Source organism: Lissotriton vulgaris, chromosome 5 (genome assembly GCF_964263255.1).
Source record: "Lissotriton vulgaris chromosome 5, aLisVul1.2, whole genome shotgun sequence".
Taxonomy (NCBI): Eukaryota; Metazoa; Chordata; class Amphibia; order Caudata; family Salamandridae; genus Lissotriton; species Lissotriton vulgaris.
Window position 1 is genome coordinate 1,818,783,001 of NC_141693.1, and position 27,954 is coordinate 1,818,810,954.

Here is a 27,954-nt window from a genome sequence, read left to right on the forward strand (position 1 = left end):
GGGAGTCGCCATATTGATTCACCGCAGGGTGGCTTATATCCACGAGAAGCAGTGGGTAGATCCTCAGGGTCGTTACCTGTTTATTAAGGGCATGGTGGGTGCGGAATCGGTGGTGTTTGGCAGTGTCTACGCCCCCCCCCCCCACTCCAGTGGGCCTTAGCCGAGAGGCTGTTTGCTGTATGGGAGGACATCTCAGGATCCTTAGCAGTGATTGGGGGAGATTGGAATGATGTGATGAATGTAAGCGTGGATCGCCAGAGGCGCCAAGGGGGATCTGAGATCCCGCCCCCCTCCCCTTCGCCCTCCAGATTGCGTGCAATGAGTGAGGGATTGGGCTGGGTAGATGTATGGCGACATATGCACCCCACAGCCCGGGACTTTACCTATGTCTCGGCTGTACACGGCTCCTTCTCGAGGCTTGATTCTGTATTTGTGCCTAGGGAATGTTTGTGCAGGGTGAAGAGCGCGGACATCTTACCGAGGGGCCTGTCCGACCATTCCCCCGTCTCGATTGGACTGGAACTCCTCCGGAAAAGACAGCCGTTTCGATGGAGGATGTCCTCGTGGCATCTCCTTCAGCCGACATATGCTAATCATTTACGTGAAACTATTGACCATTTCTGGCGGGAAAATCTAGTGGAGGGCGCTGATGTAGGGATGGTGTGGGAGGCCATGAAGCCTACCATACGAGGAGCAGATATTGCATGGTGCTCGGCGGCCCGTCGGAAGCGTCAAGAGCAGGTTACAGAGGCGGCTGTACGGGTAACGGCTCTGGAGCGAGAAAGCCGTGAGGGGGGTGATGAAATCGGGTTACGTCTGCTTCTACAGGCACAGCAAACCTACGGGTCCCTCCTGATGGATGAGGCCAAGCAGGCGTGGCTGGCCACCAGAAGTAGGATATATCAATGGGGGGACAAGTCCTGCTCCATGCTGCATAGATTGTGCCAACAACACTTCCAACCCCTCCTACTGCCTGGTCTCACGAATGGTGGTGGGGAGGTTATGACCGACCCGCATGAGTTAGCTACGAGTTTTGCCATGTACTACTCCACCCAATATGCCCCGCGTGACCGGTTGTCGGATGACGACTTGGCCCGATTCCTTGAGGAGCTGCCGCCCGTGCCGATATCTGATGAGACTAAGACGGCCCTAGATGCTCCCCTCACAGCTGAGGAGTTGGGAGATGCACTGGGGCAACTTAATACTGGCAAGGCCCCCGGCCCAAATGGCTACCCTAGCGAATTTTTCAGGAAATTTCATGTTCAGCTTGGATCTTATTATCGCCGGGCGCTGGAAGCGGCGCGTACCCAAGGGGTGTTGCCCCCGGATTGGCGACATGCCGAAATAGTGGTCTTCCTGAAGCCAGGCAGACCCCCAGACAGTCATGACTCATATAGGCCCATCTCTTTGATTAATGTGGAGGCCAAGATTTTGGCCAAGGCCCTGGCGAACCGCCTAGCTCCCCATATCACCGACCTGGTCCATCCTGATCAGGCAGGTTTTATGCCACACAGGGCAACGCGACATAATATCCGTCGTGCTCAGGCGGCGATTGACGCTGTTGGGACCCTGGGGGACCGGGCAGCGCTGCTGCTGGCCGACATTGACAAGGCCTTTGACTCTGTCAGCTGGTCGTACCTGTTTGCCTTGCTGCGCTGCCTCAACCTGGGCCCGGTCTTTCTATCATACGTCCGGCTCCTCTATACAGACATCACGGCCTCGGTGCGGGTCGCCGGGGCTGTGTCCGAAACGTTCCACATCGGCCGCGGGACCAGACAGGGTTGCCCTCTTTCCCCCTATTTGTTCGCACTGGCCATGGAGCCCCTAGCTGCCAGAGTGCGCCAGGATGCGCTGATACGGGGCTTTCAATGGACTGCCACCCTGTCAGACAAAATAGCCCTGTATGCGGATGACGTCCTCTTTTTCCTTACCGACTTGCAGCACTCGGGCCCACGTGTCCTGGAGGTGATGCAACAGTTTGGGGAGGCCTCGGGCCTATATCTAAACCTTCATAAATCCACATTGTGGGTACTTGGAGAGGGCGCCTTGGCGGACCCCTGGGCCTCGGGGCTGCGGGTGGCTACGACCGGGCTGAAATATCTAGGCGTCTTTCTCTCGGCCTCGGCAGACACTGCTTGGGACCATAATCTCATACCAGTCTGGGAGAGGGTACAGTCGGACGTTAAGATTTTGGTCTCGGATGCCCCTGTCCATCTTTGGCCGCTCTGCTATTTTTAAGATGGTGGCGCTACCACGCCTATTGTATCAGTTGCAGAACCACCCATATCCTATCCCACCTCAATGGTTTAGACAGGTCAACTCTCTGCTGGGCCGCTTCCTGTGGGCCGGAGGTGCCGCCAGGGTTGCGCTACGTACGTGCTTTTTGTCCACTTACTGTGGGGGTTTGGCCACGTCGGATCTGCAGTCCTACTATCAAGCCGCGCACCTCCTCATTCTGAACGACTGGTGGTACAGCAATGGAACGTGCCTTGATGGGCGACAACTCGCTCCACACCATCCTCTACTCACCCCGGTTGCGTCGATCATTGCCGAGGGTTACACAACTCGTTTTTGCGGTGTGGCGGCAGGCCCTGCGACGCATGGGCTGGTGGGGCAGACTGACCGCGGAGACGCCCTTGTGGCGTAACGGCTTGCTACCAGAACTGTCTAAGCTATCAGGTTTTGATGGCTGGGACGCGATTGGTATTTCGCAATTAGGCCATGTACTGTCCGGCACAACCCTCAAATCCTTTCAGGCCCTTCGCACCGAGTTTGATATGCCCCAATCTCAATTTTTTCGATATTTGCAATTCCGGCATGCGCTGCTGCCCAGTCTCACCAACGTTGACTCCCTCCCTGACTTCAGCCCGATTGAAGCTAAGGTATTCATGGGCGATCTTGGAGATAAAAAAGTTTTACGCATTTACCAGACAATGGTCATCCATTGCTCCTCCACCCTCCTCCCGCTGAAGGCGGCCTGGGAGATGGACGTTGGTCAGCTGGATGAAGATGATTGGCGAGAGGCCTTGGAATCCCCGAGGGGCGCGGCCATTGCCGTCCGATTCCGACTCATCCAATTTAAAATCCTGCACAGAGCCTACTATACTCGCGAGCGTTTGTGGAAGGCGGGACTGATAGAGTCCCCAGACTGTCTGAGATGTGGGGTGGAGAGGGGTACGTTGCTCCACACGATGTGGTCGTGTCCTAGATTGGTTGGCTTCTGGAGAGGTGTGTGGGACTGCCTATCGGAGGTGTTGGGCTGGACCCTCCCTCGTACCCACCGTCTGGGTCTGCTGCATATTCTAGAGGGGGTTGGTGGCAATATGTACAAGAGACACCTGCTCCTCCTGGGGCTGGTGGTGGCCAAGAGAGACCTAGCCCGAGTATGGAAGGATGTGAGACCCCCCCCCCTGAGTGCGTGGAAGGCTGGCATAGACTTCTGCATGGGTCTGGAACGACCGATCTTTGAAGCCCGAGGGTGCCCCCGTAAGCACTTTAAGATATGGAAGAGATGGGCGGACTACAGGGGCCTGTCGCTGGACCCCCCAGTAGAACCAGAGGAAGATCTTTAACTCCCTGTGGCCGGACGGCCCCGTTCCCCCCACACATACACTTGCCACTTTAAGAATTTTCATCGACACCATCTATACACACATGCATAGGGTTAGGGTGGGATCCAGGGGAGGGATCTGGGAGTTGGGGGAGAGTGGGTAATTTGATGATAAAGACGGAGATGATCGTTTCTTATAACCTTGTGTTGCAATGATTCTTGACTGAATACTCAATTCTATTTTTTTGATTGTATCGGAATGTCTGATGGTGCCATCCCGATTGTGGGGGTCCATCTTATTGCATATGCTCGTCTTTGTCAATAAACTTGTTGTGAAAAAAAAATATACAGCTTTGTGAGAAAGCATTCCTCCGATACTTATTAGCCGTCCCAGGGTCCACCTCCACTCATGTGTACCACAAAGAATTAGGTCTGAATTACATCTCAGACCTTATTAAGGTTTATCCCATCTTAATATGGCACAAGGTATGGTCTACCGATGAGACCGGTCTTAACAGAGACATAATTACTGATTGTCTCAATCTTCACAGGGTTTTTAGAATTCATTGGATCATGTATGTTAAGAAATTTTTAAATGATATTGGACACCCTGAATATTTCGACTCCCCGAGCTTTTTTGCGACTGTCCCAAGGAAAAAATTGAAAGAAATTTGCCTACACTATTTAGAGAATAAACGTTGGCTGACAGAAAAATGTAAGACTTCAGTCATGGGAAATCAATTGATTCTCCAGGGACATGGTATTCAGTCTTATTTGATTCTGGTGCAAAGTAGCTACTCTCGTATGCTAGTAACACGATCGGGGGGGGGGAGGGGGAGGGGGGGGCTAGAGTATCTTTAGATTAGTCACGTTTCCAGGAGTAAATACCTGGATTAAAAATTTTATACTGTGTCCCTGTGACAATATGTCTGTACAATCCATGTTACATTGTATCCTGTTTTGTAAATTCTATACCCTGCTGAGGAAAAGAAAGTGGGGTCTGAGACAATGTAGACCGGCCTTCAAGATTACAAATGTTAGAAGCTGAATTGATTATGTACATAGTGGCACTGTTTTAAAAAAATGTAATTAGATACAGGATCTCAATGAACTGATTTCATCTTTTAAGATACTGTACACACTTTTTAATGCGTTTTATTTTGATCCCTTCTGCATTGATATGTCTTATGATGATTATGTTTATTTTAACTGACCCCCCATTTTTGTGCTTTTATTATTTTTATAATCAAAGTCGAATAACGCTGTTTAAGACTAAGGGAATTAAACAAATTAATGTAAACAATAGTATAAAAATAGTACATATTAAAATTAAAAAATTACGAAATAATTGTAAAGTATGTCATATTTAATCATAAATTAATGTAAAAATATATGGATTATGTTATTCAACAATTATGTTTGTGGCCTGTAGTGCTGTAGATTCACAAGCTGTGCATACTCCTACCATCTAGTGTTGGGCTCGAACATGTACTTGTTTTTTGTTCGAAGAAATCTTTCAAGTCACAAGGTATAGTGACTCTTCCCTTAGTTGGCAGTATGCATGGACATCAACTCCATAGTTAAGATTATTTTCACGCCTAGCTGGTGAGGATGGAGACAGAGTTTAAGAAAGAGTAAAGATGTCCATGCAATAGAAAGAAATAGTAGACAAAAAGAGAAGCTATGTGCAACAACCAACTGCTTCCGGGGAGGAGGGTGGCGCATGTGGATCTACAGCACTACATGCCACAAACAGATGCTTATAGGGTAAGTAACTTTTTCCGTTTGCGGCTTGTGTAGTTGTAGATACACATGATGTGTATAGACTGTAAAGTAGTCTACCCTCTAATGCAGTGGCTAACGGGAGGATGTTGCGGAGCATTGGAAGAACGTACACAGGACGGTTTGTCCGATTAGGACATCCACACAATAGTGTTTGGTGAATGTGTGTGGTGTGGACCAGGTAGCCACTTTACAGAGGTCAGCCATTGGTATGCTGCTTTAAAATGCCATTGAGGCTGCCTTTTTATGGCAGAAGTGCAGGGAGCTGCCTTTTGGTACTGGCATAGCAGGCTTGAAAAGACTTGACTAGCCAGAGAGCAATTCCAGCTTTTGAAATAGCAATCCATTTGTGTGGTTTCGAGAAGGTCAAAAATAGCTGTTGTGTTTTGCAAAATGGTTTTGTCCTATCATTGCAGTACACAAGGGCTCTCTTTACATCTAGAGTAGGAAGTGCCCGCTCTGCTACTCAGCTTGAATGCAGGAAGAAAACTGGTGGCGGTCTGGTTAAGATGGAAGGAAGAGATCACCTTCTGTAGGAATTTAGGATTAGTCCTAGGAATACCTTGTCAGCTTCAACCTTGAAAAAAGGTTCCTCTAAAGGGAACGCTTGATTCTCGCTTATGAGTTTAAGTGAAGTAATGGCCTCTAAAAAGAACACCTTCCAGGATAGAAACTGTAAAGAGCAAGCATGAAGGTGCTCAAATGGTGGCTCCATTAGTCTTGTAAAGACTACATTAAGATTCTAGGGTGAAGCTGGGGATACTCTGGGAGGGATAACCGTTTTCAGCCCTTCCATTAAAGTTCTAATTACAGGGACTCTAAACAATGAGTAGGGTTCTCTATTCTGCAAGTATGTTGCCACTGCAGCTAAATTAAGGCATACAGATGTGTAAGCGAGACGTGCGCATTGCAGGTACAACAGGTAGCAGACAATGTCTTGCACTTTGGGTTTTAGGGGATCAATGTGCTTGGGAAGAGAGTAGTGGACCAACATCTTACACTTTGCTGTATAGCAGGCCCTAGTGGTGGGGCGACAGGGCTCCCCTAGGATGATCATGCACTCAGGGGGCAAATTTAGGTGACTATACTCTCGGATCTCAGGCTCTAGATCACTAGGCTCAGTTGTTTAGAGTTTGGATGTCTCAGGGTACCCTGGTGTTGCGTGAGAAGGATCGGCTTGTTGGGGAACTTCTTGTGAGGAACCACAGAAAGTTATAGAGGAGCACTGTGAACCAAGGTTGTCTGGCCCACGTGGGAACCACCAGAATTAAGGTAGGGAAGTCTGCTGGACCTTGCGGCGGAGCTTGGCTCGCGGCGAAGATGGCTGCCTGAGCCTCGAGCTCCAGATCGCAGATCAACTATCCTGTATCTATCCTGCCTCACACAGCTAGAATTCCGGCTGGTGACAGCGACCCAGTCGTAGGAAATTTGCTGCATCACGGGGCTTTAATCCCGGAACCTGAGGCCACTCCCGAGACGCAGATATAGCTACTGACTGCCGCGGAGTGCGAGGCAGTCGATGCCCGTGCTGCTGTGAGGAGCGGTGTGGAGCGACCTCGCAGTGCGTGCGGCGGGGTGAACTCGGACAGGCCAGTCCCCTCCAATACGGGAGCCGGACCCGTGCGGTTAGAAGTGAGGTGCCAGCATCATTTGCAATGCTGCCGCGGATGGATCGTGGGAGTCTGGGTCTGCTACCGAGGTGCGAGGTGCACTTAGTGGCCCATTCAAGCGGCAGTGAAGAGCTTGTCCCCCCGCACCCCCACTGTCCCAACGAGAACGGAGCGGCCGGAACCGCGGTAATCACAAGGTGACAACCGGCAGTGGAGGTACGGGGTTAGAGGGGATGAACACGCACGGGGGCTCAGGGGGAATCAGCGACTCCTTGCAGTTCTGAAGACCGAGGCACAGTTTGGTGAATGATCGGAGCAGCCATTTTGCATGCAGCCGGGAGGGCCACAAAAGCCAGACAACACAAGAGCATTTAAAGGTTGCGTGCCCTATACTTCACGGATCGCTACGGAGGCGGGCACTAGCAGCGAAGACCTGAAGGGGCACAACACTTGAGGGCAGGAACTCAATGATTACCAGCAGATTGCGACATCTACTCGCATTGTGGGGCGGAGGAGACCAACGTTGCAGGGGCGCCACATCACTCGCTGCAGAGGCTGAGACACAGAAAGATCGGGCAGAGATTGTTACTCAGGTGGGGCAGCTGGCTGGTATGCTCCCAGTTGGAACTTGCACATTGCCCAAACCAAGGCACTGCGACAGGTACGGGACCGGCGATCCTGCGGTGAGCTGCTCTGACCAGAATTAGAGTTGGGGGATAAGCGGCTACGGTCCTGAACAGACACAAAAAGGGAGCGCGCCCAGGCACAACGATCCCTTCGAGGTGAGTCCAAGCAGAGCAAGATAGAGGTAGAAGTCATGGTGGGGGCGCACAGTGGGAGTCTGACTTCCTTCACGCACAGAGACGCGCCTAGCAACCATAATATTATTACTTCTGGCCCCTGCAGAGTGTAGTGACCAGAACGCTGCGCAGCACAGAGTCACTAGCAGGACAACCGGGGTCGTCCAAACACGCAGCGGCAAGTGGAACGGTTCAGCCCGGCAACCCCCGGGAAAGAGGTGGCGCAAAATCCAGTGGAGCTGCAAGCAATAATAGGTGGAGCTCCTTGCTGCAGGAACGCTTAGCAGTGTGGCGGTTATTCATCGCGCAACCATGTCTGGACAGGCAGTCCCACGGCCTGCAGCCCTCGGGGGGTCTTACGGTCAACCTTTAACAGCTGGCTACTGTAGGGGTCTTCAGCACCTTCTTGTGTATAATCGCGCCACATAAGTGAAGACTATGAGCAAAAGGGATAGGACTCAGTCCAAGCTACCCTTTGAACAAAGAAGCTCTAAATCCCACGACCCCGCATTGGGGGAGGAGACCAGACCTACACCCCCGAAGGACGACGAGCAGGATATCCATAGTCTGCTGCTATCAATAGAAAAGGGATTGCAGAGCGGCATCTCTTCCCTGGGCACGACAGACATTGCTAATAGCTTTAAACAGTATTATTCAAGCCTGTATGTGTCACGTCAGTCAGATATGGATGAGGAAATACTGAATTATCTGGAGCACATTAAGTTACCATTCCTAACCAATACGCATAGAGAGTTCCTGTATCTCCCCATAGAAAGGGATGAGATTTTGGAAGCATTAGCGGGAATGAAGGCGAATAGTGCCCCAGGATCGGATGGTCTTACAGTGAACTTTTATAAGACCTTCATAGATCTTTTGCTCCCGCATATAGGGGAGTTGTTTGATGATGTGTGTAACGGGACAGATCCCACAATCAATGAGAGAAGCCATTTTAGTGGCCATTCCCAAGCCAGGTAAACCCCCGGAGGAATGTGGATCTTACCGTCCGCTCTCCTTACTAAACATGGACACTAAGCTGTTTGCGCAAATCTTAACTACATGCCTAGCTCTTTTGACCCTGGAATTAGTAGCCCCTGAACAGGCTGGGTTTGTACCTGACAGAAACCTCACTTATAATTTGCGTACGGTCTTAGGTACAATGCAACATGTCCGGCGGGATACTAAGGCGGTCGCCGTCTTCTTGGACATGGAGTAGGCTTTTGACTCGGTGGAGTGGACCGTTATGCGGCACGTAGTGACTAGAATAGGACGTGATTGGAAAAGAGAGAGGGGTGGCTCACTCGGTCCCAGGGGGCTGAGCCTAGTCTAGGGAAAGAAAAAGGAGGTTCCCCTGGACTTGCTAATGGTAGGTAAGAACTCACATCCAATTCTATTGTTCACTCACAAATAATTCTGCACAAAACATACACCCTTCCTTCAAACTACAGGATATTCCCCATTGTGGCATGAATCTATAACCAAACTAGAAAGTAATGCTAATTTATATTCATTTAAAAAAACGTTTACACAGTATCTGTGTAATTCTATTTGGTAATTATATTTTAATTCCTTTATCTTTGGTTAGGATCAAACAGCGCCCCACAGCTTCTGATGCGCTAATAAGTGGCTCAGTATCTCACGCGCGTCTTGATGCTCTGCGTTTTCCGCTCAGAAAACGCAGAGCATCAAGATGCGCATGAGATACCATCGAGATTTAATATTTGGAAACTCCGGTGCTTGACCCGCTGTTTGATCCTAACCAAAGAAAAAAGAATTAAAATATAATTACCAAATAGATTTACACAGATACTGAAGGAACCATTTATACCCTAAATGATATACTACATATAAGAAAGGAAGAAAGAAAGGTTTTAAGGAATTAACGTAAAGATAACGTCATAAACAGAAAAGGCGACATTTATACGGAAGCTCTAACAAGTGGATTTAGAATTAGAACTCCTTTTACCAGAATCGAATACGAGATATGGATGTAATATCAGAAATTACCCTATCCTATGATTAACCAGTCGCAAAATTTGAATAATAGACCCTTTGGAATATGCTACTTACCAGTATGCATCTGTTCTTGGCATGTAGGGCTGCTGACATTCATATCTGTGCATAGATCGCCGCCTAGTGTTGGGTCCGGATGATTGCACATTGTTGTCCTGGAAGAGTCTTCGAAGTATCACGAGATAGGTGGCTCCTCCCCTGGACTACAGTGCGCATGGGCATCCTCTCCATCCCCAGATTGTTTTTCGCCATTGTGGCAGAGATGAAGTGTAATACAGTAAGTGATGACCATGCCTGAGAATGATTCTGAGTGCTACAGCTGCTACAGGCGTCGGGGAGGAGGGCGGGCGATATGAATGTCAGCAGCCCTACATGCCAAGAACGGATGCATACTGGTAAGTAGCATATTCCGTTCGAGGCATGTGGGCTGCTGAATTCATAACTGTGCATAGAATAAATAGCAGTTACCTCCTTAGCGGCGGTTGCCTGTGCCAGCTGCAGCAGTCTGAAAAAGAGTTCTGAGAACAGCCTGTCCTACAGCAGCTTGCTGTTTGGAGTGTACATCTACGCAGTAGTGTTTGGTAAATGCATGTATGGTGGACCATGTGGCTGCTCTACATATATCCTCTAGAGGAATGTTACCTAGGAAAGCCATGGATGCCCCTAGCTTGCGTGTGGAATGCGCTCTTGGGGGAACTGTTAAAGTGCGTTTAGCTTTTTGATAACAAATTTGTATGCACTTAATCCATCTGGCTATACCCGATTTGGAAATAGGGTTGCCTTTGTGTTGTGGCGAGAAGGCAACAAACAGCTGTTTAGTCTTTCTTAAGTCTTTTGTCCTGTCGATGTAATACAGGAGAGCTCTTTTAACATCTAGGGTGTGCAGTGCTCGGCCTGCCACAGAATCAGGGTTTGGAAAGAAAACTGGCAGTTCTATGGTTTGATTAATGTGGAACTGCGACACCACCTTAGGCATGAATTTAGGGTTGGTACGTAGCACTACCCTATTAGCATGAATGTGTAGGAAAGGCTCTTGAATTGTTAGGGCTTGAAGCTCACTAACTCTTCTTAGCGATGTGATGGCTATCAGAAAAGCCACTTTCCATGTAAGAAACTGTATCTCACAAGAATGAAGAGGTTCAAAGGGTGGCCCATGAGCCTGGTGAGTACTATGTTTAGATTCCAGACAGGTGAAGGAGGGTGTCTGGGAGGGATCACTCTTTTGAGTCCTTCTAAAAAGGCTTTAATGGCAGGCACTCTGAAAAGGGAAAGATGCTGCCTGTTTTGAAGATAAGCTGCTATGGCGGCCAAATGTATCCTAATGGAACTATACACCAGATTGCATCGATATAGGTGCAACAAATAACATATGATGTTTTGCGTGGACGCATCTAGCGGATTAATGTCATTATTGGAACAGTAGATGACAAATCGCTTCCATTTGGCTGCATAGCACGCCCTAGTTGTTGATGTTCATACAGTCGGGGGGCAAGTTGAGGTAGCCAAACTCTATGACCTCAGGAGCCATATCGCAAGGCTCAACTGTTGCGGATCTGGATGTTGTATGTCTCCATGGCTCTGAGTGAGGAGACTGGGCGTGAGGCGCAGCCGTTGGTGAGGCACCACTGAAAGTTCCAGGAACGTGGTGTACCAGGCCTGCCTTGCCCACGTTGGAGCAACCAGGATGAGCGTCATGGAGTGCTGCCGCAGTTTGCGCGCCACTAGCGGTATGAGCGGTGCTGGAGGAAAAGCGTACGCAAATCTGCCTGACCAGTTCATCCATATTGCATTGCCCTGAGACTGCGGGTGTGGGAACCTGGGGGCGAAGGTTTGGCATTTTGCGTTTTCCTTTGTGGCGAACAGGTCTATCTCTAGATGACCCCACTGCTGGAAATATGGTTGGAGCACCGAGGGGTGAATCTCCCACTCGTGCATCTGATGGCTGTGCCTGCTGAGCAGGTCCGCCATCTGATTGTCCTTGCCTGGGAGATGTTCTGCCATGAGGAAGATGTTCCTCTGGATAGCCCACTTCCACATGCTCTGGGCTAGATGAGATAGTTGCGGAGAGTGTGTGCCTCCCTGCTTCTGGATGTAATACATGACAGTCATGTTGTCCGTCCGGATCAACACGACTTTGTTGCACAGGTGCAATTTGAATGCCTTCATCGCCATTAAGATTGCCATCAGCTCCAAAAGATTGATATGCATCTTTTGCTGCTGCGTCGTCCATAGTCCTTGCACGGTATAATGGAGGACATGCGCTCCCCAGCCCTGGAGAGATGCGTCCGTCGTCAGCACTATTTGTGGGACAGGCTATTGGAACGGTCGTCCCCTGCACAGGTTTTGTGTGTTCCACCAATGCAGGGAGTTGTATGCACGACCGGTCACCAACACTAGGTCCTTCAGATGCCCATGAGCCTGGTTCCACTGTCGTGCTAAGCACTCTTGAAGGGGACGCATGTGTAGCCTCGCGTGCGGGACTATGAATATGCAGGAGACCATCATACCGATCAGCTGCATGAATACTTGCGCTGGGAGCGAGTGTTGGGGCCTGAATTTCTGAATTAGCAGCTGCATGCTGTTGACTCTGGCAGAGTTTGGCTGCGCTGTTGCCGTCAGAGTGTTTATTGTTGCCCCTAGGTACTGTTGTACATGAGCGGGCTGAAGGTGCGACTTTGGGTAATTTAGTGAAAATAATTGACTGTGTAGGAGGTGAATTGTGCATGACATGTGGCTGGCACACTGCTGGGCTGACTTTGCTTGGACAAGCCAGTCGTCCAGGTAGGGATAGACATGGATGTGCTGTCTCCGAAGGTGCGCAGCCACAGTTGCTAAGCACTTGGTGAACACCCTGGGGGCAGTGGTGACCCCGAAAGGCAGGACATCGAATTGGTAATGCTGATTGTTGATGGTGAACCTGAGATATTTCCTGTGACTTGGGTGAATGGGAATGTGGAAATATGCATCTTTCAGGTCTAGGGTTGCTAGGAAGTCTCCCAGACTGAGCAATGGTAGGACCTGCTGTAAGGTTAACATATGAAAATGTTCTGACAGGATGTACTGGTTCAGGGGTCTGAGGTCTAGAATGGGCCGCAGGGAACGGTCCTTTTTTGGGATTAAGAAGTACAGAGAGTACACCCCTGTACCTTGCTCTTCTAAAGGCACAAGTTCTATTGCCCCTTTTTGCAGCATGGAGAGTACTTCTTGCTGCAATAAGTGCTTGTGCTCTGCGGACATAGGACGGTGCCTTGGGGGTAGGTTGGGGGGAGTGGAGGTTAGTTCCAGACAATAGCGTATTGGATAAGTTGTCTCACCCACCTGTCTGTGGTAATGCCTTCCCAGACCAGCAGGAACTGCTGGAGTCTTCCCCCAACCGGTGATAAATGGTCTGGGGGCAGTGACAAGGCGTCACTGTTTGTTGGGGGCGGAGGATCGGCATTGTTATTTCCACGTCCTCTGCCCTTGGTGCTGTTCCCACGATATCCACCCCTGTTATTCTTTTTATAGGTGGTTTGCGTGCTCCCCTTGTTGTATTGGGCTTGCTGTAAAGCTTGACCTCTAGAGGCTCCTTTATTACCGGAGCGACGAAAGGAATTGCCCCTGACTGCAGAGCCCCCATGGATTTTGCCGTCTCCGTGTCCTCCTTAATCTTTTTAAGGGTCGTGTCTACATCAGGACCAAAAAGAAAGTCAGGGTTAACTGGCTGATTGAGCAAAGTTGTTTGGATCTCCGGTTTAAAACCAGAGATTCGGAGCCAGGCGTGACGTCTTAGCATTACACTAGTGTTAATGGCTCTAGCTGCCGTGTCTGCTGCATCGAGTGCACACTTGATGGATACATTTGAAATTTACTTTCCTTCCTGTATTAGCATTTCTGCACCCTCTTTGTAAGCATCAGGCAGGTGTTGCATCAGCTGTTCTAATGTGTCGTAGTGAGCCCTATCATATCTGGCTAATAGGGCCTGTGTATTTGAGATCTACCAAATATTAGCTGCCTGAGCTGCCACCCGTTTGCCCGAAGCCTCCAAGATTTTGGATTCTTTGTCCGGAGGAGGAGCATCACCACTAGTTTGCGAGTTCGCTCTCTTGCGAGCATTAGCCACTACTAGGGAGTCCAATGGGAGTTGGCCCTTGATGTAGGTAGGGTCCACAGGCGCAGGCCTATATTTTCTTTCAACGCTTAGGTTTACAACCCTTGCCCTTGTGGGCTCCTTGAAAATGTCAGTAGCATGTTTGAGGACACCTTTTAGCATAGGCAATGTCTTTGCTAATCTTTCCGAGGTGGAGAAAGTATCAAATAGGAAGTCCTCCTCCACTGGCTCAGCGTGCATTTCAACATCATGGCTGATGGCCGCCCTTTCTATTAAAGCGTTAAATGCCGCCGTGTCTTCAGTAGGCGAGGTTTTGACATTATAAGACTGAGTGTCGGGCGCAGTGTGTGGATCATCAGGGTCAACAGTGTCAGCCCAGTGTTGAGGCTCCCCTTGATCAGTCTCAGCATGATAAATAAAGCCCATATGACTGTAATCATCTCCCACATCCTCCTCGCTGCGTGTGGGAGAATCGGCAACGTGCTGTGTATAGGACTCAATATGTTCAAAAAGAACTGGTGAGGCGGGCGAATCCTTTTTCCTCTTGAGGGATTTTGTATGACTAAGGGATGTTCTGGTGCGATTTTCCGTTTGTGGACGGTGAGTTTGCCAGATTCCGAGTCGATAAAGAGCTTAGACTGATTGTCATACGAGGGTGCTTGGAACATTACCCCCTCTGGAATGGACTGAGGCTTTGAAGGTCCAGGTACCTTCTTGGAGGTGTCGGCGCTCCTTTGTGGCTCGATCGTTTTGGGTCGAGCGGTAGGTGGCAGTCCGTATTTAATTGGTGGAGGAGGCCCCGGAGACGAACCGACTTTTTTAGATATTGACGTAGTCTTCGATCCGATTTGCTTCGGTGGCTCACCAGCATGCTTGCGGCTTTGCGTCGACTCGAGCTCATGGTGCGAAGCAGGTACGACCTTGGGCTTCGCCGCGATATGCTCTTTCGGGTCGGGTTTGATCTTCGACTCGAGAGCCTTGCTTAATAGCGGCTTAAAGGCTGCAATTGTCGGTTCGACAGTCTTTTTGGCCTTGAGACTTTTGGTCGTGTCGCCATGCTTGGACGTCGACGGCGTCAGAGTGACAAGCTTGACCGTCGAGACCGGCTTCGGCGCCCCGCTCTTCGGGCCGGCGCCCCCTTGTGACCCCGAAGGGTCGACGACACTCAGACTTGACTGGGGTCGAGGAGTCCGAGGGTGTCGATCTGATGACTGTTTTCAACAGTTTCGGTTTTGGCTCTGTTGGTTTCGGTTTCGATTTTGATGGATCGACCGATGGCTCCTTCGAAGTATTCTTGACGCGGGGCTATAGAATGTGGAGTAAGATCTCGGCTAAGGCCTTCCGGCGATGCCTCGACCTGAGCCTTAGAGAGCACAGTGTCAATATTAGGCCCCGTGACTGCGGTTGGGCCTTGCTCATCGCTTGAGTCGTCATCGACGGCTCCGATGGCCTCTGAGTCGTCTCCTACCTAGACGACGTCTTCTTCATGGACTTAGTCTTTTTCTTCGTCCACATCGAAGTTAGAGTCATGCTCTGACGCTGGGTCCGACCGCTGGTAGGATCCTCTTCATTGACGCCTTCATCGTCATCGGCCTCGAAGATGTTCTCCGGGTCGGGCGCCGCTTTCTGCGCTGACTGTCTTCTTCGACCGGAACTTGGAACAGGCCATACAGCTGGCCTCGTCGTGGTCCGGGGATAAACATTTATTGCACACAGGGTGCACATCAATGTGAGGGTACTTTGAGTCGCAGACGGGGCATCTCTAAAACGGGCTCCGTTCCGTCGTCGTCGCAATTGGGGCCTTTGGTGTCGAAAAGGCAAACGGCCTTCGACGTCCTGTTCGAAGAACTGGATGAAGTATAGGCACCGAACGAGACAATACCGACGCCCTGAAGGCCTTTTGGCCTTGCGCAAAGAGTATTATACTGATTCCGAACTTGAGTCAAGAAAGTACATCCGAAGCCAATGGCAGAAAAAAACAATCTGAGGATGGAGAGGATGCCCATGTGCACTGTAGTCCAGGGGAGGAGCCACCTATCTCGATACTTCGAAGACTCTTCCAGGACAACAATGTGCAATCATCCGGACCCAACACTAGGCGGCGATCTATGCACAGATATGAATTCAGCAGCCCACATGCCTCGAACACCTATTAATGTTAGTCCTGAAGAAGGTGGTTGGGTAATAAGCATAGATACCACTGAAAAGCGTCTACGCATTCGCGAAGAATCCACTGCTGAAGGGTTTTTCAGGACAAAAAAGAATAACACAGTCTTTTGCCGAAATTACCTTTAAACTATATATCAGCTTTGGATCTAAAGTCTGGTCACAACTGAATTTCATTATCATTATAAAAAATCTGTATGTTTTTAATGGAATAGCGTCCTCCATATACATGTATGAAGGAGCTTTTTTAAAATATTTGTATTGATACAATTAAATACCTGTGTAAATGTTTTTTTTAAATGAAAATAAATATAAATTAGCACTACTTTCTAGTTTGGTTATAGATTTATGCCACAATGGGGAATATCCTGTAATTTGAAGGAAAGGTGTATGTTTTGTGCAGAATTATTTGTGAGTGAACAATAGAATTGGATGCGAGTTCTTACCTACCATTAGCAAGTCCAGGAGAACCTCCTTTTGCTTTCCTTAGAATGGGACTTCGCCCTGCATTTTTGCAAATGATTGGGGTGCTATACAATGCGCCTTCAGCGCGGACCCGGCTGGGAGACTTCGTCACAGACCCTATTCCCATCTCCAGAAGTACTTGCCAGGGTTGTCCTTTGTCACAGACACTATATGCATTGATTGCTGAGGCCTTAGCGTGCGCGCTCAGGGAATACCACAGCCACAGGGGCGTAATATTTCCCACCTACGAGATAGTGGTCTCCACGTACGCCGACGACAACCTGCTTTATGTGAGAGACCCAGAAAACAACCTGCCCCCGGTTCTAAGAGAGGTGATAAACTTTGGGGCTCTTTCTGGATTAAAGGTTAATTGGTCTAAATCTATAGCATTTCCGCTCACCCCGTCCACTTCACTATTTGAGATGGTGTACCCACTGCAGTGGTCGGATGATTCAGTCAGATATCTTGGTATCAGGTTACATGCGTTCTCCGAAATTGTTTTCTGAGAAAATTATGGGACAGTTGTAGACAAACTAGAGGATGATGTCGAAACTTGGATTGACCTCCCCTTATCGCTGATCGGTACGGTATCTATCATGAAGATGATAGTGCTACCAAGATTTGTATTTCTGTATGCGAATGTCCCGATAGTGCTACAGCGCTCCTTTTTTGCCAGACTCAAATCCCTAGTGAGGCTGGCCTGGCAAACAGGCTCGTGTTCAATGGTGAGTGCTCACTTTGCCTCACCATCTGGGGAGTTGGGTGCTCCTGACTTGGAACTGTATTATAGAGTGGCGCAGGCACATAGCTGGATACACGGCGCGGATAAAATACCAAATCTCAGGCTTGAGAGATTGTTCACTGACCCTCTTCCCCTCCCTGTTATTTTCGAGCCAGTCGATCGCAGGACAGGGATTCTGGACTCCCTAAATTCAACTCGGCATGCCTGGCACTGCATATTGAAGCAGACGGCGGGGGCACTGTTATACTCCCCGGAAATGCCTTTGGACTTGGCGGTTTGTTTGACTGTCTGTAGTGATAAGGGGGTAGTACGAGCGCTCCGAGCGCTGGGCATCCACAAAGTAGGTGACCAGTTTTCAGACGGTGTCGCTAAAACGTGGGATGCAGTCACGGCCACTGTGGAAAATCCGATTATGCTGCAGCGTTTCCGGTTCCATAGTGTGAATAGAGCTCTGCGGCAACACCTTGGGGATGACATGGACAAACCCCCCCCGAGGTCCTAGAATTATCGTACCTCATTAAAACTAAATCTCCCCGTAAACTAGTCTCTAATTTACATAATTTGGCAATCAGTACACCAAAGCAAGACTTGCATGGCAGCGAGACTTGGACATCACAATTGATGATGATATGTGGTCATATCGCGCCAACACAAAGCGAATATCTCTGCATGGCAAACACAGACTGATACACTTTAAATACGTTGATAGATTGTACTATACGACAGAGAGATTGCACAGGTATAGCCTACGAGAGGACGCAGCTTGTGAAAGATGTTGTTTACCGACAGCGGACTTAATACACTTAGCATGGGGTTGCCCAGGTGTCTAAATTCTGGGAAAACATATTCCAAGGGATAAGCACTATTGCAGAGTTGAATATCCCCCCCTGACCCGGCGGTGGCGCTGCTGGGCTATTCTAGAAAATTGCAGAAAGCTGCACGCAGACTGGTAGACTTGGGGCGACTGATGGCAAAGCGCAGTGTAGCAATGTGTTGGCTGAGGGGACCCTTGCCCACGGTGATGCAATGGTCACAAGACGTTCTTTACTGCTGCACACAATCAGAAACTTTCAGCGAGCTGCTCCCACCGCAGTGCAGACCAAAGAACTTCTGGGAACTATACACTGCATATCAGAGGTGATTGAGTGGGTACAACGACAGACAATGACGGGAGCAGAGGTGTGTACTAGCAATCCAACGCCCTAAGGTGTTCGCAATTTGGAGGGGCAGGATGGGTTCCACAGGCAGAGTTCAGGTTGATAGTGAGGCTGGAATGGAGAGTGGACATTGATGGAGTGTAACAAAGATGACTGGGGGGATCTGGGGCAGAAAGGTGTTTGAATTAGAGCCTCGTAGTTGTGGTAATGCATGAGAGCTAGAGTCCTGTAGGCGAAAGACTGACCTGTTACCTCACTGTTTGTTTCTTTTTTCTTACAAGAAATGTTTTGTTTTGTTTTTGAGAATCATTTAATAGCACCGACATGCAGCAAAAGTACTTTGTTAACCGACTGGCATTGTACATTTTTTAGCACAGTGCTAACCAGCCTCCTGGATGTGGGAGGCGCTGTATTGAGACGTGCCTTCAGTGTGAGCGCAGCCGGCCTCAGGGTTGTAGGCGTTTTGCTGTGTATGTCAAAGAGAACTTTCTTTTAAAAAATAAATAAAAAAAGTCTGATGAACCTTCCAAATCACGTATGGAAGGATGGAAAAGTGTAGGCAAATATCCCTGACCAATTAATCCACAGTACATATTCCATGGACTGTGAATGTGGAAACCTGGAGGCGAAGCTTGGGCATTTGGAGTTTTCAGTGGTTACAAACAGATCTATGTCAGGAAACTGCCATCACCAAAAATAGCGGTGCAGGACTTCAGGGAGGAATCCCACTGGGAGGGGGGCTTGAGGCTACATCCTGCTGAGCAGGTCTGCAAAGTCATTGTCCATCCCTGGCAGATACTCCACCAGGAGGTGAACCTTGTGGTGAAATGCTCATCGCCGAATGTACTGCGCGAACCTTGACAGCTGGGAGGACCGAGTGTTCCACCTGTGCCTTTAAAGTAGTCATCCCGTCGGTCTTGGTCAGGACTGTTTTGTGGTGAATGTGGCAGAAGAATGCTTTGAGCGTCAACTGGACTGACAACTGCTCCAGGTAGTGTATGTGAAATGTCTGTTAGAGGGGAGTCCACAAGCTCTGAAAAGTGATGTTGCGTAGATGTGTCCCCCAGCCCATGAGAGAGGCATCCATGGCAATAGTCACTTGCGGAACAGGGACCAGGAAAGGCCTGCCCTGCAGCAAATTTCTGCGGTTCCACCACTGAAGACAGCGATGGGTGCTGGCCTTTATCAACACAAGAGGTTTCCACTGCCCTTCAGTTTGTGACCACTGTGGTGATAGGCACTCTTGTAGAGGATGCATGTGTAGCCAGGCATGAGGAACTATGGAGATGCCAGAAACCATCATGCTAACGAGGCCCAAGACTGCACGTACCGTTAACTGACGATTTGGCTGTAAAAGAGACCACAGGGACTGAAAGGCTTGTACTCGAGAAGGACTAGGGTAAATCTTTCCAGTGACTTATTTCAATATTAGGACAGGTTGTATCTGTAGCGACTGAGGATGTTATTTTCCCACACTGATGGTGAAACCCAGATTATGAAGTAATATAAAGTGATCTGTGTGTAAGCGAGAAACTGCAGCTTGCTTGCACTCTTTATCAGCTAGTCGTGGAGGTAAGTGAAGATGTGAATGCCACTCCTCCATAGATGAGCAGCAACCACTGCCAGACATTTGGTGAAAACCCTGGGCTCAGTGCTAACACCAAAGTGTGGAACCTTGAATTGAAAGTGTTGGCCACTCACCAAGAATATGAGGTAGCAGTGATGTGCATGGTGGATAGGGATGTCTAAATAGGTGCCCTTCAAGTCGAGGGTGGACATTAAGTCGCCTTGCCGCAGAAGTAGTATAGCATCTTAGATTGTGACCATGTGGAAATGCTCTGACAGAATGTATTTGTTGAGGCTGCAAAGGTCTAGAAGGGGACTGAGAGCCCCGTCTCTTTTGGGAAGTAGAAAGTACAGGGAGGACAACATTGTGCCGCGTTGATGAGGCAGCACTGGCTTTATGTCTCCCTTGAGAAAAAGGGCAGATGCTTCCTCTAGGAAGAACTATGGTGTTGAGGTAAAAGGGAGTGTATGTGGGTTGGTATGTTTGGTGGTGCAGCAGTAACATCCAGACATTAGCCGTGCACCACAATGGCCAGGACCCACTGGTCTGATGTGATGTTTTGCCATTGTGATAGGAATCCCTTCAAACACCCTGACCGGTGCTGTGCAGCTAGGGGGAGGGAGGGAATCACTGCTTAGGAGGAGTGGCTGCCTTAGCAGCTCAACTGATAACCCCTGCCTTTGGAATGGTTTCCCCTGTATGTACCCTTGGAGTATCCCCGGGATACTTGGGGTTGCTGTTGCTGCCACGGATAGGAAGAGGAAGCCTTCAGGGAGGTGGCTCTCGCGCTGCCACAAAACTGTGTATGGTGAAAAGTGAAACGAGGGGATGGTGGCTGGAGAGTTCCCATCGCTTTGGCTGTATAAGGGTCTCTTTTTTTTCCAGCATCTGATCAACTTGTTGGCAGAGTAGGTATTCTCCATCGAACGGCATGTTGATCAGAAGATGTTGAACTTCCAGCTTAAAGTCGGGAATACTAAGACAAATGTGCCTGCATATGAGGACACTGGTGTTTGCTCCGCCTGTAGCTGTTACAGCCGCGTCCCGGGCACATCAAATGGAGGTGTTGGAGATGGTCTGCCATTCCGACGCAATCCCCTGAGCCTGCTGCCTATTTTTATCAGTTATCAGGGAGGTGTTGTACGAGCTCTCCCTCTTCATCCCATTGGCCACGGTCAGATCTTGCTAACAGCCCTACAGAACTGGCAATGCACCAATGAGTTGCTCACTGGGCGGTAACTCTTTTCCCCCACCGCAGCAACTTTTTAATTTATTTAACTTTCTTTATCCAGGTACCCTGTGTGGTAGCTTGCTTGTGGTGGGTATATACCGATGGGAGTTGGCCTCTAATGGTGGGTGGGTATGACAGCAAGGGTTTATACTCGGTCATCCCTTGGAGAGTCTGCTGCGCTTGTGGCGGATGCTTGGCAGTAATCTTGACCATGTGAGGGTGAATAGACAACCTGTGTTGCAGAGAGTCCAGCTCCTCCTGAAGGTGCTGCAAAATTGGGAGCTCTTGGCTATCAGAGTCTGCTGTGGAGGTGAGACTGGGCGCAGAAGTTTGTTTTGGCTTCGAGGCCGCTTTCCAAGTGGATACGTGTTTCAGCTCTGAGGAGTCAGGTGCAGTCATAGATCCACCAGAGGGCACTGAGGGTGCTGTCAGTGTCAAGGCTGGCTAGGATTTCTGCAGCTGGCTAGGTGTCGGAGTAGACTCCGAAGCCTTCGTTCAGTGCCGGCCATGGCTGGAAGGTAGTGATGTCTCGGAAGGGTGTGTCCTCAAATGTGGGCTCGGAGCCCGACCCCCAGAGGAGTACGTCAGTGTTACTCACTGTGGACGTCTTATGACATTGAGGTGCACTCAGCTGCAGATCCGGGTTTTCAGAGTGCAACAGAGAATTAGGTTCCGGGCTGAAGGCTGTTGCCTGGCCAGCATCTTCACCTTCAACCTCTACACCGAAGATGTCTGGGGCATCCTCGTCACGCTGCTGTTCCATGGCATGCATGTGAGTTGACGTCTCGATTTTGAATTGTCTCTCTCAACCAAAATGTGAGACCAGCAGTGCAGGATGCTTCATTATGGTCCAGGGATAGACAGACTGCAGAGGGCATGCTGGTCTGTCCAAGCGCATTTAGAATGGCACTTTGGATAGTATTGAAAAAGTGTTTTTTCCATCACATTGTTAACATTCTTGATGGCATGGCTCGATGAAATGGGCCCATCAGGGGGCCCAGCATTACATGGGCATCAGAAACATTGGCAACTCAAAACCAAAGGAGTAAACCATGACGGTGAGAACAAACATTAGTGCACCGAAGGATTGTTCGAGAATACTGGGAACTGAGAATTCAAGAGGCACCGACGAAGATCATCACTTGGTGTCGACTCTGAGCCCTGGCGTAGCACGCGCAACCCAGAGGGTGCACAAAAACAATTAACCATGAGGCAGATGCCCATGCGCATTGGCAACTAAGGGAGGAGTCACCATACCCAGAGCCCACTGGAATTATGCAGCAGGAGAGGGTCAAATTATGCAGCAGCGTTAAATATATTATGTGGCAAGAAAAGGCAAATCATGTGGCACATTTTGTAAAAGTATTACTTTTTTTTGCCACTTTTCAACTTGGAAACACTGTCTGGGCATAGGCTACACTTAATTAGTACCTGTTTAACAATCCAATATTGCAATAAGCAATAGAAAGGTCCAGCAGTGCAAAAGGCCTTCCATTGCGCTTCAACACGTGTTGTTGCATTTTTTGTAACTTTTCAACCGTTTGAGATTTTTTTGTTAAAATGTGCAGATTATGCAGAAGATGAAGAATTATGTGGTAAATGCAGCAAATCTATAATTATGTGAAAATCCCCACACAATCGCATAATTCCATTGGTCCTGTCTATACTCATCAATCGAAAGACTTCTTCAAACAAAAACTATTTATACAGGTCCGAACCCAATCCTAGATGGCATGATTATGCACAGCCTGTGTATCTACAGTTACACATGCCACAAACATTATTTTCCTTTCCTGATCAGTCTTATTTCTTTAGCTAATACAGGACTGCTCTTCTGACACCCAATATATGAAGAGTGCTCTCTGCTGTGATTTTGGTAGTTGGAAAAACACTTGTAACCGATGGGCTGGTTGACATGAAAATGAGATCACCATTACGATGTTATGGCGATTAAGAAAGCCGTCCTGCATGTTAAGTTCTTGACTTCTGCATTGGCCATGGGCACAAAAGAGGGTTTCATGAGCTGTGTCCCCATTAGAGTTAAGTACAACATGGGTTTGGGGGGGGGGGGGGGGGGGGGGGGGGGGAAATGACTTCAATAATACTATCCTCTTTGCTCCCTCCAGGAATCGCTTGACTAGTGGGTTTAAAAAAAAAAGAAAGAAAACTCCTTCCTGTCATGCCCCATGTGTATGCCGCTATGGTAGGCAGGTGTACCTTAAGTGAGGAGTAAGAAAGTCCATCATCTGGCAAGTAAGTGAGGTACTTGACAATATTAGTGTCTTATGTCTAGCTTTGCCCAAGTCCTTTCCTGTTGCACCAGTGAAGGAAAAGTTACACTTTGCAGTGTAACATTTTGTTGAGGTAGGCCTTCTGGTTTCTTTTATTACATTGATGGCTCTTCAAGGTATCCCCAAATCCAAGTCTTTAGAAGCAATGCTTCTCGATGGAGGGCAGTAGAGTTCTTGTACTGGCAACAAGTCTTGGTGAGCTGGCAGTCTCATAACCCTGTCCTGTATCATCTCCACCAGGTCAAAGGACCATGCTGGTCTAGCCAAGTGGTATCACAATTAAAATGTCATGGGTGCTTCCTTTCATCTCTCTAGTATGACTGGTATTAGCGGGATTAGGGGAAAAGAATATGCACAATTTCCTGATGATTGGATCACTAGAACATTCACTAATGACAGGTGGTGTCGGGATTCAGAGCTTCGTCATTTTGTGCACTGCTGAGTTGCAAAAAGACTTGTGTGTGAAGTGCCTCACTCATGAATGAGTCTCTCCACTATTTGTTGTTTTAGATCCCACTCGAGGTGTTTGTTTCTCTGCTTAGCCCATCCACTTCTTTGCTCTGTCTCATACTATGTGTACTGCTAGGAGTATTTTTCTCTGAATAGCCTATATCCATATGTCCTATGCCAGGTTGGACAGCACATGTGCCCTTGTCCCTCCTCATTTGTTGAGATAGAACAGGGATGTTGTCTGTCTGGATTTTTCCCTACTGCCTTCTTGTTTAATAGATCTGTGACTTCTTGTCACTGGGGGTGGGGTTGCAATAGTGCTACACACTAGCAATAGGCACTTAGAATCCACTTGTTGGAGGAGATAGTCTTCCACTCCTGGAGAAATCCTCTGATCATTCTCCCTACTGGTCTTGTGTTAAGTGGCCCTGATCCCTTCGGGGCAGTTCCACTGCCTCTGGTACTCCCTCAAAAGGGCTATCTAGGTGTAGATGGGTACGGCTGCTAGCCTGTTGCCAATCTTCAGTGTGACTGTGGCATGAGGGATGGTGTGATGTGACGCATCCATTATGGGGTTCTTTCTTCCTTGGCGTGATCCTCCTTGGAACATGCCTCTGAACAGCAGGGCGCATATTGCCTTTGTGGTCTAGTTGCCCTTCATTCTCTGCAGTGATTCGTCCACTGTATTTCCAAAGATGCTCTCTCGTGTGCAGGATTAGTTAATCACCAGTGCTTGCATCTCCTGTTTGAAGCCAGAGCCCCTCAGATAGTGGTCTTCTAGAGCACAGCTGCCTACTGACTTGAGGCATGTATTGGCAAAGGTTATGTCTTCCTAAATCACCACCTTCATCCTATTTTTGTACTGCCCTGAGGTGTTCCACCAATTTCTCCATCTCCTTCCATTCATGCTGTCCTAAGCAGTACAATTGAGTTAGCAATGTGCCATTTAGTGAAAGCTAGCCTTTCAATCTTGCACCCACCCTTTTGAGTGTCTTACTTTCTCTGTACAATGGAGGGCCAATGGACGCCGGCTTCGAATTGTCCAATTAGTTGACTTTGCCAAGGCTTGTTCACAGTTGAGTGAAAATTTTTTGATTTAATATGGCTGGTACATTCAATATCTCTAGACCCCTCCGGTGGATCTTTAGCATCCTAGTGTCTAAATTCTTATAAAAATACAGTTTATTTTTGGAAATTGGTGTTGAATTTCTGGAGAGTTGATTTCTTATTCCATTGTTTTGGTGTGATTTAAATGCTTAGCACTTTATTTGTGTAAGCCTTGCTACTCAGTGCCACAGCTATTCAGGGTTGAGATGTGGGTTATACAGACTAAACCTACTGTACCTAAAGGGCAAGTTAGTTACCTTCTGTAATGCCTTATCTGGTAGAGACATAATTTAGCCACAGATTCCTTACCTTAGAATTTCCCAGGTGTCAGGCTGGATCCGGAAGATTTTTGCTTGAGCAATACTCTTGTGCGCCGGTAGGTGGTGTCAGTCAGCGCCGCGTGACATTGTTGGCGTTGTCTGCGCTGGAACTGATGTCCGCATCACCAATATAGGCACCACCTCGGTGTGCTGACGTTAGTTACTTTTCACGATTTGCACGCCAGGAGCACGCTACCATGAAGTGCACTTACAGCGGTGTGTTAAGAACAACTAGGGCCCTGAAAGGTAACAGCCCTGACCCTAAAAACCTTTCTGAAGTGAGGGGAGGATGGGTGGGTCGGTAAGGAATCTGTGGCTAGAATATGTCTCTACCAGAGAAGGCATTACCGAAGGTAAGTAACTTGTCCATCTGAAAGACATTTAGCAGCAGATTCCTTCCCTTCGAATAGGTACCCCAGCAATACCACCCATGGACAAGTTTAGACCATGAAGTCCTGCAGGACAGAGCAGCCAAAAAGGCTGTTCCTGCAGACTTGACTATCCAGGCAGTAGTGTTTAGTAAACGTGTGCAGTGATGCCCGGGTTGCTGCCTGACAAATGTCAAGGACTGGAACACCATGTTGCAAAGCTGTTGTCTCAGCCTTCGCTTTGGTGGAATGAGCTCTTTAACCTTCAGGAGGCTGTTTCTTGGCCACAGCAGAGCACATTGTGATGCAGAGGACAACCCATCACGATAGTATCCTTCTGCACCGCAGGAGCATTCTTTGATCCAACTTACCCCACGAAGAGTTGGTCATCCCCCAGGAACTATTTAGCGTGGTCAAGGTAGAAAGACCATGCTCATTTTGGGTCAAATCCGTGGAGTAGCTCCTCCCCTTGAGAGGGGGTGCTGAGGAGCATAGAAAGTGAGCAAGATGACTGATAGCCCCACGTGGAATGGTGTTACAACTTTCGGTAAGAAAGAGGCCCCATTGCAAAACACCAACTTGACAGGGAAGATGGCCAGGAAAGGAGCCTTGGATGCCAGAGCCTGCATTTCGATCACCCCCTGGCAGATGTTATTGCCACTAAAAAGGCTGTTTTGATGGTATGCAGCCAGAGGGAGAAGTTGTGAAAAGGTTCGAACGGAAGCGTACATGAGGAAGGTGAGAACCAAATGAAGGTCTCACTGAGGCATTTAGAATGGGGCAAGTGGAAACATATGTAAAAGCCCCGTTAAGAAATCATTTACCAATAGGGGATTTAAATAAAGAGGATTAATCCGGCAGCCTCAAGAAAGTAGATAAGGTCGAAAGGTATACTTTAAGAGTGCCCAGAGCAGAGCCCTGTTGGGTAAGAGTCCAAATAAAGAGAAGGACTTACAGAAGGAAGTAGAAAGAGGATCATTAGACCTTTCTGTGCAAAAGTTTACAAATTTATGCCACTGGCAGGAGTACACAATCTTGATAGAATGATGCCTGGCTGCAAAATCACATCACATGCGACAACAGTCATCACCTTGGTGAACTCCCAAGGGGTGGTGGTAAAGTGAAAAGAAAGCACTGTGAACCGTGCTTGTAGCCTAACATGATCCGCTGGTAGCACCGATGGGCAGGCAGGATGGGAATGTGAAAATAGGCGTCCTGCAAGTCCAACGCTACCATCCAGTCTCTGGGGTCTAGGGCAGACAAGACCTGAGCCAGAGTGAGCATTTTGAAGTTTTTCTTTTTGAGGAAGTATTTAAGGGCTTGCAAATCTAGAATAGGACCAAGGCCCTTGTCCTTTTTCGGGACCAGACAGTAGCGGGAATAGCAACCACAGCCTACTTCTGGTGCCTGAACCCTCTCTATGGCTCCCTTGGGCAAGAGAGTCAGGACTCCCTCCTTAAGCAAGTTCAGGTGGTCCTCCCTCAGCCAGTCGTAAGTCAGAGGCATGGAGGGAGGAGTAGTCTCCAAGGGGAAGGAGTAGCCCATTCAGACTATCTGTAGAACCTCCTTGTCCGATGTGATGTTTTGTCAGTGTTGAAGGTGATGGCTTATCCTGCCACCAACCGGCTGCCCATGATCTTGAAGGGCCGGACTAGGAAGGTTTAGATGGTGCAGGGGGAGAAGCGGACTTACGAGACCTTTGGCCGCCTCACCCACAGGGTGAATAGGAGCCACGCCCACAACTGCACAGAGTTTGCTGGACTTGTGTGGTTGGAATATAGCTGGAGTGGGTGAAAGCCCCTTCCATGGCCACGAAAGGGCCGAAAAGCAGACTGGGAATGGGTGGTCACCGAGATGCATAAGGACTTGGTCATATCCCGCGAGGCGTTAAAGTGCACCAGGGCCATGTCTGCCTGTTTTCTGAAGAGATGGGTGCCATCAAAGGCATGTCCATAAGGGTAGCCCGGACATCCCCAGTAAAGCCAAATGTTTTCAGCCAGGTATGGTGTCGAACAGCCACCGTTGAGGACACTGCTCTGCCCAGCGAGTCAGTGGTGTTAAACCCACAACAATGCAAGACTGGCGGAAGAAAAAATCTTCTTGCCCCATCTATCCAGCTACTTGGATTCCCTGTTTGGGGGTGCGGAACTGAAAGCAACTTGTGAGGTAAAGGCTTGGACCACCAAGCTCTCGGGGGTAGGGCGGTTCGTGAGAAATTTTGGTCGCCCTGTGCAGAACGATGGCGGCA

At 48.8% G+C, this 27,954-nt stretch overlaps 1 protein-coding gene across 1 annotated transcript in view; it reads right to left on the reverse strand.

Annotated features, from left to right (window-relative positions):
* Positions 1-27,954, reverse strand: part of WIPF2 (WAS/WASL interacting protein family member 2) — a 380,717-nt gene that overhangs the window by 12,821 nt on the left and 339,942 nt on the right. The gene's annotated exons all lie outside the window — the stretch shown is intronic.